We start from the raw sequence: 10,412 nt of genomic DNA on the forward strand, positions 1-10,412 counted from the left end.
CCCATCCCCCTCCTCCCCCCTGCTTCCCCATCCTCCCCTCCTGTGCTCCTCCATGCTCCCCCATCCTTCTTCACTTATCAAGCGTCAATATTCGGCCCTATTTGTGGTCTCCCCACATAGGTAGGCTTTTTCCTCAGAACCATTTTAAAAGAAAACAGTACTCACAACTAGAACACTTCGTGGCCAGTACTTCATCCCGTTTTAGAGACCAGCCAGCTCAGCCCATGAGGAGTCCCTGCCCCTCCACCCAGCAGCCGGGTGCTCTGATGGAGCCCAGCGTCCGAATCTTAGAGAAAAACGCAAAACCAAGCCGTGTTGCAACAAAAGCAAGTGCGGGCTGAGCGGAGGCAGTGCCCCAGGCCCGCACATGAAAACAGCAGACGGCCCTGCGCCCAGTGACCCTCGTTACCACCGTTGCCCCTCACGTCAGATGCCTGGTTACTCAGGACGTGAAATGCCGTGAGAAGCTTGATTCTGAGGGAAAACAACGTGGCTCGTGGTCCCACAACACGATCGCTTCATCCATTAAAACTTTAACATCCATTAAAGTATTGATTTTGGAATAATTTTAGAGGCACAGGCGAGTTGCAGAGACAACAGCTTCTCCCAAGGTCCACGTCCACACAACGGGCTCCGTTTGACCGGAAGTTAGCTTGGGGGACACGCCACCAGCTACAGACTCAGGCTTTACCTGCGTCTGATCTGGGGCACGGTAATGTGTTCAGTAAGCATGGAATTTTAATGTTGTTTGTGCCCAGAGTTCTATCAAAAGAGAGCAGAGAGAATTTGGTTATCTTGACAAGTGTTTTTTTTTTCCTTTGTAAAGAAATAAACACCTTAAGTCTGGATGTTTTCAATGAGGGACAGGAGCGGAGTGGGCACACGGCTCCCACCGGCCCCCCCTCCCCCCCTCCCAGAAGAGCAGCGGAGCCCACAAAGCCCTTGGGTCACCTAGAGTGAGCAGCACAGAACGGGTCTTTGCCGCCATCGGGGAGCCCTTCAGAGTCTGAGGACCCCGTTTGGTCTGTTGGGCCATTAATGAAATAATTGGATGGGAAAATTGTGGTCAATGAAAGAATGCCTGTAGAGACCTCTCCCCTGTGGCCTGGCTCCTTCGACCTCAGGTCACCCCTTGCCCTTCTTCCTGATGACCCCATTCTACCACCTATCGCTGCATAACAAACAACCCAAACTGTGGCTTAAAATGACAGTAAACACATCAGTCCCATTGGGGCTGGTGGGTCGAGAATTTGAGTGCAGCCTAGCTCTGGTCAAGGTGCCTGGTGAGGCCGGGGCTGTGGTCTCACCTGATGGCTTGACAGGCAGGAGTCCACGCCCTCGCTCTCCCTTGAGGCAGGCTGTGGGGGCTGGCGGCTGGTGGCCTCCACTGCTGCCCACACGGGGCTTCTCTGCACTGCGGGCCGAGGGTCCTCAGCGCGTGGCAGTGCCCCCCCTCCCCCTGGAGCCAAGCGGCCCAGGAGGGGAAGGCAGACCTGAGCTTGGAGGCCACCCTCTTTGTTTCTGGTGTCCCAGCGGCCGTGTCACCAGGTCACCTCCACACAAAGGGCACAGGTATGCAGCACAGGAACACCCAGATGTGACTGTCCCCGGGCTGTCCTGGGAGCCGCTGTCACAGCGTGTTCCCTGTTGGTTGGTGCCACCTCCCTGGTTGACATGAGCCCTCCCAGGATGCTTTCCAGCCAGGCCACATCCCACTCCACTTTCTTTTTTTTTTAAATATTTTTATTTATTTCTAGGAGAGAGAGAGAGAGAGACAGCGTGAGCAGTGGAGGGTCAGAGAGAGAGGGAGACACAGACTCTGAAACAGGCTCCAGGCTCTGAGCTGGCAGTCAGCACAGAGCCCGACGCGGGGCTCGAACCCACGAACCGCAAGATCATGACCTAAGCGAAAGTCGGACGCTTAACCGACTAAGCCACCCAGGCGCCCCCCCACTCCACTTTTCTTTATCAGCCTCGGGTGGTCATGCCTGGCTCGCTGCCGCGCTGCACACCCTCATCCCTGCCTTCGTAGGTCACTTCTGCGCAGCGGGCTCTGGGCCTGGGTCCTCCGGTCCTGATGGGGCTCCACAGCCAGCGTCCTGTCACCTGCCGGGTGGGGCAGCTCTGAGTCCTCAGCGAGGTGGCGGCTGCGGGGGTGGGGGGCATACAGAATGTGCACTCACCTTGGTCTTCACCTTCCTGGAGGGAAGCGCGTCTGCGTCCACGCACACGGCGGCCCGCACTGCGATGTGCCAGTCAGCGCCTTCCTCACAGACTTCCTCAGATCTCGGGTTAGAAGGGAGACTACCTGGAAGTAAAGTGGGTAGTATCTGCAGCCTGACTGCCCCCATCAACGGGGCATGGGAGTGAGCGTGCTGCGTGGACCCCACTGGGAAGCACGTGGGCTCTGGGGAGGCACAAGGTAGGTCCTCACGGGCTTGAGAACCCCATTAGCTTCTCCTTCACTCATTTCTTCACAGTCACACATTCCCTATATGTGCAGTGTTGTCCCGGGGGGGTTCCACGGTGACCCCCAGTTAGCAACAAGGACATCAAAGCTCACAGAAGCACTTTGTTTCTAGAGATGCACCACAGCTCGGTGAAGAAGCCACCATTGGAACGTGGGCAGAACTTGTGGTCTAAGCTCTGTAGGATTCCACGTCTTCCAGTATTTACTCCCCGAGGTCACGGAGCTGTCGCTGTAGGCAGGGTGGGCCCTTTCACCGTTCTCTGATGGTCACTGGGCCCTCCCTCAGCTGGGGGACCTCAGTGCTCAGGCCTGCTGGACACCCGCAGGGTCCCAGTGTCCCGTGCCTGCAGCTCTGTGCAGAGAAGCCCACAGGCGAGGTGGAGGCTGGGAGGCTGGGCCCCCCTCGCCGGCTCGGGGCACTGGCAAACCACCGCAGGCCACGGTGCAGAGGCTCGCCGGGGCCTGGACAGCTCTCCAGCCGGTTTGGGCTGCATTTTCACAGAAGAGGCAGCTGGGGAACCAATGAGCTTGGGCGTGTGACGATGCGGAAATGCAAAGGCAACGTCTTTGGTGACCCGTGTTGCAAAACTCGCAAAAGGAAGTTGTGTTCGCTGCTGCCAGAAGTCCGCCCCGGACAGAAGCGCGCGCTCCCACCGAGGGCAGGTGAGTGGCGCTGGCTCCGGGGTCTTGCCGGCCCCCACAGCCTGTGCTGGTACTGCAAGCGGTGCTTCTGGGGACGAGGGTGCTCAGAGCAGGAGCCATTTGGGGTTGGCGGCCTCGAGGCGGGAGCCTCGTGGTGGCCCCTGAGCGGTGTGTCGTGCGTGCTCCCCAGCCTCCCGGGGGGCCCGCCTGCGAAGAACCAGCCTGCTGTGGGCCGTGTCCACAGCAAACGTGCCGCCTGCCAGGACCGCACCGGGGGCCGTCTGGGGCTGCTCAGACTAGCTGAGATGAACGGAGCCCGGAAGGGGCTGGGATCTGAGGCTGACCGGCTCAGGGCGACCCCCCGTGGGCCCCGCCTGCACACCTGTCACCGAGGCCCTGGCCAGTGCCAGTCTTCCCTCGCCTGGGCCGAGAGGGGGTGGGTGGTCCCAGACACAGTCCCTGGCCGCCTAGGCCTTCCCACGCAGTGCGGCTCTGGAAGGTTCCTCTGCAATCTGCAGTTTAGACACTGCCTGGGCTTGGCTGTGGTGGCACTGCTGGGGAGGAGGACCCTCTGGGAACCCCACACGCAGACTCCTGGGTAGGGGGCATCACAGGTGGCTGTGTGTGGAGCCAGACGCCAGCGTGTTTGTGCAGAGCAGGGGTGTGTGTCCAGGAGCACAGCTGTGCCCACAGCACCTGGCTCCTGGGACCCTCGGGGCTCGTGGCCTGGGCCACTCCCGCAGGAGAGGAAACAGGGGGCGTTGGGCCTTGGCCTGCAAGTTGCCCGGCCAGGCCCAACTCAACCCTTCAGAGCCTGACAGCTCAGCCGGGCGGGGCCGGGTGTGCAGGGAGGAAGTGGTTTGTCTCCAGCTGGGTGTTTGCAGGATGCTGGGGGCCCTGGTTCCCCTCCTTGGGGTTAATGTCTGGGTCCCCGCAAAGACCAGCACCTCCTACAGTCCAGGGGTCTCTGAAGCTGGACGGGACCGTGTGCCCTGACATGCAGAGGCCTGAACATTGGTTGGTCTGCTGAGTCCAAAGCTCAGATGGGGGCTAAACAAGGCCCTGGAGACAAACAGGGCATTGCTGCCCTGAGCCCCTCGGGAGCCCAGGGATGGAGATGTCCTTGGACCCAGAACACTGACAGTGGTGCACCTGCTGGCCCCTGTCAGTGGTCGGTGCTGGGAGCCCCGGCCTCGCCTCATCCTTCAGACCTGCCCTGGGTGGATTCTGATTCCCACTGACACATGTGGGAAGTGACACACCTACCTCAGTATAGGCGTGAGTATGGAAGTTAAACCATAGGAAAGATGTTAAACCCAGCCTTGAATGGGGCATCACTCACCTGCGCAGCCCCCTGGCTGCCTACGGCTGGGAGACCCATCCTGGCTCCAACTCTAAGATTCTATCTCTTCCATCTCCAGGTGCATGTCCCCATTCTCCAGATGGTCAGGATTTCTCATTTGCCCTGGTTTTTCCGTCCGGGACGCTGTTCTCTCTCTGGGATGCTGTTCCCTCTCTGGGATACTATTCTGTCTGGGTCACTGTTCCCACTCTCTGGGACACTGTTCCCTCTCTGGATGCTGTTCCCTCTGTCTGGGACACTATTTCCTCTGGCTGGGGCACTGTTTCCTCTGGGATGCCATTCCCTCTGGCTGGGGTGCTGTTCCCTTTCTCTGAGACACCGTTCCCTCTGGCTGGGGCACTGCTCCCTGTCTCTGGGATGCCGTTCCCTCTGGCTGAGATACTGTTCCCTCTGTCTGGGACGCTGTTCCCTCTGTCTGGGACACTGTTCCCTCTGCCTGAGACACTATTTCCTCTGGCTGGGGCACTGTTTCCTCTGGCTGGGGCACTATTCCCTCTCTCTGGGATGCTATTCCCTCTGGCTGGGGTGCTGTTCCCTCTCTCTGAGACACCGTTCCCTCTGGCTGGGACACTGTGTCCTCTGTCTAGGACATGTTCCTTGTCTGAGGTCTCACATATGATGGTGATGATTGGTCGTGTAGGTGCCCAGCGAGGTGGACGGTGCCCGACCTTTCCGGGGTGCTCTGCAGGCTCCGATGGGCCTACGAGAATGAGGCGCCTGGGCACCCAGGATGTGGCACTTGGCCGGCCCAAGTGAGCGGCCTTGGGAAGGTGAATCCGCCGCCTGACATCCCCTTCCCACAATTACCTGGCAGGTCACTCACTGCACAAATGAGGCCTGTTATCGTGGGGAGGCCTCCATCGGGGCAGCAAGGACAGTGACCTCTGGCAGTGGTCCGTGGGAGGCCTCCCGAGGGTGGGTGGACTCAGGCGGGACCAGGCTGCAGACACACAGGGTGGCTCCTCAGGAGCACGGGGCAGGATTTCTGTGCGATTAGCCTTGGGAAGGTTCTCGTCTGCCTGTTTCACTAGATGTTTTAGTGAGAATTTCAAACGTAATTGAAGGTAGGGCCGCACACCCTCCAGAGAGCAGGTGGCCTGGCGCTGGGCCAGAAGTTGGTGGCCGATGACCCACACGGCCCCAAGGCGCAGTCTAGCGCCGGACGGGCTCTGCCGCCCTGGGGCGGCCGGGCGACGGCTGCAGCGCGCAGGGACAGCGAATACAAAGCGCAGGAAACAGAAGTAGGCACGTGTACAGAAAGCTCAAGAGGAAAACAAAAGCAGGAAGGAAAAGAAAACAGTAAGTACAGTCGAGGTGGTCGGTTTTACAGGCACAGCCAGCTCCGCATGCTGTGCGTCCCGCGCAAGCGCCGTACACCTGCGTGCCGTGCGCCCCACATGCTGTCCCGCGTGACAGGCGTCCTGGGTGGGCGCCATGCGTGTCGTGCACCCAGCATGCTCTGCGTCCTACGTGCCATGCGTCCCGTGAACGTGCCATACACCCGCGTGCTGTGTGTCGCCCATGCTGTGCATCGTGGGTAACGTGCATTCTGGGCGCCTGGGGCCCCCGTGCCGTGCGTCCTGTGAACCGTGGGTACCATGCGCGTGCGACCTGCGCATGCGTCCCGCGTGCTCTGCGCCAGCGTGCCGTGCGTCCCGTGCGTGGGCCATACACCTGCGTGCCGTGCACCCCTCATGTGCGTCCCCGTGCGCGCGTCCGGCATGCCGTGCAATCTGTGCGCATGCGCCTCCTGTGCCGTTCCCTAGCGTGCCGTGCGCACGCTGTGCAGACCGTTCCGTGCGCCGCGCGTGCCTCGCGTGCGTCAGGTCCACACCCCCATCCACCCTGGGGTCTGTGTTAGGCCCCCCCGGTCTGTGTCGGCCCCCCCCATCTTCGTCAGGCCCCCGCAGGTCTGTGTCAGGGTCCCTCCCCACTCTGTGTCAGCCCCCCCCCCCNGCGGTGGTGGTGGCTTAGCAGCAGCAGGTCAAGAGGCTGTCGGGCGGCCGGCTCCGGGCAAGCCCGCGCCGCCCCCGCGTGTCCCCGTGGGCCGGGCAGCGGGGCAGTACGCTTCAGGTGCTTGTGAGTCACTGCTGACTCGTTCACACAACTTCTGAGAGAATTTTCTGAAACACACTTTTATTTAAGTGTGTGTGGGTGTGTGTAGTAAAGTACAGGTAACCAAAGTCTGCCATCTATGCCACCTAAGCCGCTTTTAAAGGCCTGCTTCAGTGGCGTTAAGTGTGTTCACAGCCTTCTGCAACTGTCCCCACCCTTCGTCCGGAACGTTTTCATCCGAAGGGAGACTTAGAAGCAGGAGCCGCCCGCCCGTGCCCACCGCCCCCGCCCTGTCTCTGGCCTGATGATCCCGGGGGCCTCTGTGGGTGGGATCCGCGCTCAGCATCCTGTCCTCCAGGCCCATCCGTGAGGTGGCCGGTGTCGGGGTCTCTTTCCTCTCACCGGGCGAGTAACTGTCACACGGTCTGGGCACCTGCTGTATCCGCTCATCCCCTGTGGCCACTGGGCTCCTTCCCCTTTTTGACTCCTGTGAATAATGTGTTGTGAACACGGCTGTGCAAGTACCTGTTCAAGTCTCTGCTTCCCCGCCTTGGAGGGGAGGACATTCTCCAGGACAGAGCGCGTTCATGGTGGCGTGCGGCGTGGGAACGAGAGCAGTGTCTCCCAGAAAGGCTGCAGCCCAGCCAAGAGCCCTGTGGGGGCCATCCAGCCCCTGTCCCAGTGCTAGGGGGACAGGGGGCATTAACGTCCTGTTTTCCCACAATTCCTAAGTTTTCTAAAAAGGAGGCATCAAACTGTTTTTAAAAGTGCAGTAACTTTGAGTGATGGTGTGAGCCGGCTCGGGCATCCCAGCAGGCAAGGGCAGCACCCGGTAGGTCCATCTCCTTTCCTCTGTGCTCAGCTTGCACAGAGGTCCCCCCGAGGTCCCACTGACCCCAGCCACGTGGCAGGGTATGTGGCACCCCACCGTCTGCATCCATGTCTGTGTGCTCAGCACACGGGGCGGAGACCGCGGGCTGAGGCCCAAGACAAGTGCCTGACCTGGAGCGAAGCAGCCCTGGGCCACCGGCCTTTCTCACTGCCAGCTTTGGGTTCTGCCGCCGTGTCTCCCAGCCCGGACCTGTGTGCAGCTGTGGTGGCACGGAGGTCCCTGGTGCCGTCCTGTGGTATTTTCAGTCTTGTTCAGATTTCTGCCGCAGGTGACCCGCCCCCTGAGCTTGGTGGGGGAGAGGGCAGCCCCACTGAGCATCTCGCACAGCTCGGGCTGGCGGGGTGCAGCCGGGTGGCTCCCACTCAGGGTGTCTCTGGGGCCGTTACCAGCCGGGGCTGGGACAGTTCCAGAGGCTTCTCAGGCTCACGCCTCCGGCAGCTGCTGTCTGACAGGGTGCCAGGGGCCAGACGGCAAGAGACGGGGACGCTGGTGCTTCTAGCGGGGTGCCTGCGCCGCTCCCGGGAGCAGACATCTGGCCTTGGGTGGAACTAGGCGGTGGTTGGCCTCGTGGTCCATCTGCAGGACTGTCCCAGCCTGTCTGGGGCAGGCCGCGGGCAGTGCCGGGGCCCCAGGCCTGGACGACAGCATACCTGCCAACCTGCCTGCTGGCTGCCCCTTAAATGGTCCCAGCACCCTGGATAAAGGGGACGTTCGATCCCCCGCATAGTGTGCGTCTCCGAAACTCTCTAGGTGGAACAGCAGATGAGTACCTTCCCTGTGTCTGCTTCCACTCAGCACAGCGTTTCCAGACCCTTCCGTGCAGTTGGGAGGCATTCTCTTTCCCTCAGTGTTTTGGGAAGGTTTGTGTCGAGTTGGTATCATTTCTTCCTTAATGTTGGACAGAATTCACCAACTTTGTAAGCCTAGTGTTTTCTCTGTGGAAAGACGTTTAAGTGCAAACATTTCTTGTGCTTACTTAGATCTGTGGATTTATAGTTTCTATTAAATCAGGAAAAACTTTGGTCGTTATTTTCTCAAGCATTTCCTGCTCAATCCTTTTTTGGACTGTACTACATACCTGGGGAGTCCGGTTATATGCACACTGTCAGCGGGGTGTCTCCACATCTCGCTATCTCTGTGCTTCAGTTGGGATGGCTTCTGTTGCCACTGCCCGCCCCCCCCCNCCCCATCTCTGCCGACCTTGTGCACAGAGTAGGACGTGGTGCCACAGCTGCCCTGGCCGGTGCTCTCATCGCCGTTCCTGAACGTTGTTCAGGGACAGTTATGCTGCATATAAACGGGGGCTTCCTGGGCCTGGAGCAGGGCTCCGCGTAGGTCCCCCGTGGGGATGGGCACTGCCCAGTCTGCGCCAGCGCTGTTCCCTCCAGCGGCTCCTCGGTCTCGTGGCGCCCTCCCGCGTGCACTGAGCCCTCCTTGGGGGGCCCTGCGGCGCTCTGCTCCCTGACGGGGCTCCTTCCAGTGCTCTGCCCGGCGACCTCCACCTCCTGTTCTCCTGGACTGTCACCCAGGTCCCTGTCCTGCTGGGTGCCAGAGTGCACGCTGGGCCAGTTGCCGCCTGCTGGGGGCACTGTGCTTTGCCGCCTGGTGGAGGCTGTCTCCACCCTGACCGGAGGCGGTGGGTTTCGGAGGCTCTGCCTCGTGCCGGCCAGCCGTGCTGGACACACGGAGGCTCAGCCTGCCGCAGGGCTGTGTCCTGAGTGTCTGCTGGAACTTGACTTTGTCCCCTGCTCTGGCCTGGTGTCCCTTAGGAAAAGGGCCACTCCAGAGCGGTCTGGCCACACGCGCAGGAGCCCTAGGCGGAGCTGCTGCCTCAGGACCCTGCCCGGAGGCCTTCCTGCCCTGAAGCACCGAGGGGCAGGCTCTGGACGCCTGTTGGGTTTTGCGTGAGAGCGAGAGGGAGCTGTGTCTCCACTGGTGGGTCTTTAGCCTTGTTTCTCGAGGGAGGAGGGGAGCGTGTGCAGAAGCTGTTGGTCGCTGGGCTGACTGTGGGCGCGAGCCCCGGGTGCCGCGTCTGGAGGCGTGGGGAGGGTGCCCGCCGGCTCCCTGCACACCGGGTGTGGCCCTGACTCCCAGGCGTGGGCGCCACGGGCAGCACAGTCAGTCCTGGCCCTCGGGCTGCCCCTGCGCTCCGTGCGCCTGTGGCCGTCACCCTTGCAGGGTTGGCCGCGCTGGGCGGGGCCGTAGCTGCCCTTCCAGCCCTGCCTTCGGAGCCAGCCTGGCATCCCGGCATCGGCAGAGACGGCGGCTTTCACGCCTCCGCTCCCGCCGTGTGTTTCAGGACCCCCGTTTCTGACGTGCTGGGCAGGAAGGAGGCTTTCAGCCAGGTCCGCTCCCGCTCCCGGCCTGAGCTGCCAACCCGGCCCGGAAGGAGCGCAGCCCGCAGGGAGCCAGGTGCAGAGCCCTCCCCGGGCACCTGGACATCAGGTGAGTGGGGGCAGAGGAAGATTTTGGGGAATGTCATCTCCCCTGGCCCAGCCCCCCCACCCCCCAGACTGACACCTGACTCCCTGTCCTCCAGGAGAGGTGGGAGGCGAAAGCAGGAAGGAGCCCCAGGGCGCTCTGGTGGGTGGAGGAATGTGGGGGGAAAGCCCTGGCCTCCCTGGCCCAGGTCTGTGGCAGGTGCCTGGTCACCTGTCAGACACGCAGCCCCAGTGATGCTGGGGACCCGTCCCCTCAAAGCTACATCATGGGGTACGCAGCACTCGGAAGCCAGAGCACTTTGCAGACCTAATCCACTGCCCATGACCTCAGGACCATGACTTCTGTGCATGTAGTTTGAATGTGTTGAGCAGCGGGTGTCTTCATAGTACGGGACTCCTCTCCCTTCTCTCTTCTCCCTTCCCTCCCTCTTCTCTCCTCCCTCCTCTTCCTCTTCCCCTTCCTCCTCCTTCCTCCCTTCCCTCCTTTCCCCCCTCCTTACCTTCTCCCTCCCTCCATTCTTCCTTTCCTTCCCCCTCCCTCCCCTCCCT

At 61.3% G+C, this 10,412-nt stretch overlaps 1 protein-coding gene and 1 long non-coding RNA gene across 9 annotated transcripts in view; one reads left to right on the forward strand and one right to left on the reverse strand.

Moving 5' to 3' along the window:
- Positions 1-1,765: 1,765 nt before the first annotated feature.
- On the reverse strand, positions 1,766-6,061 carry LOC144239799 (uncharacterized). The gene is made up of 3 exons (XR_013337487.1): positions 5,283-6,061; positions 2,184-2,308; positions 1,766-2,106 (listed from the first exon to the last, which is right to left on the reverse strand). It is a non-coding gene; the product is annotated as an uncharacterized LOC144239799 (long non-coding RNA).
- Positions 2,932-10,412, forward strand: part of FGD3 (FYVE, RhoGEF and PH domain containing 3) — a 34,906-nt gene continuing 27,425 nt past the window's right edge. For 2 of the 8 annotated variants that reach the window (XM_077773973.1, XM_077773975.1), the window contains exons 1-2: positions 2,932-3,133; positions 9,722-9,867. The gene's annotated coding sequence lies outside the window, so the exon portion shown is untranslated. The remainder of the gene's footprint in view (positions 3,134-9,721; positions 9,868-10,412) is intronic. The other 6 variants (XM_077773969.1, XM_077773971.1, XM_077773972.1 and 3 more) reach the window with 6 other exon arrangements.

Source organism: Crocuta crocuta, unplaced genomic scaffold, assembly GCF_008692635.1.
Source record: "Crocuta crocuta isolate KB4526 unplaced genomic scaffold, BGI_CrCroc_1.0 scaffold866, whole genome shotgun sequence".
Classification (NCBI taxonomy): domain Eukaryota; kingdom Metazoa; phylum Chordata; class Mammalia; order Carnivora; family Hyaenidae; genus Crocuta; species Crocuta crocuta.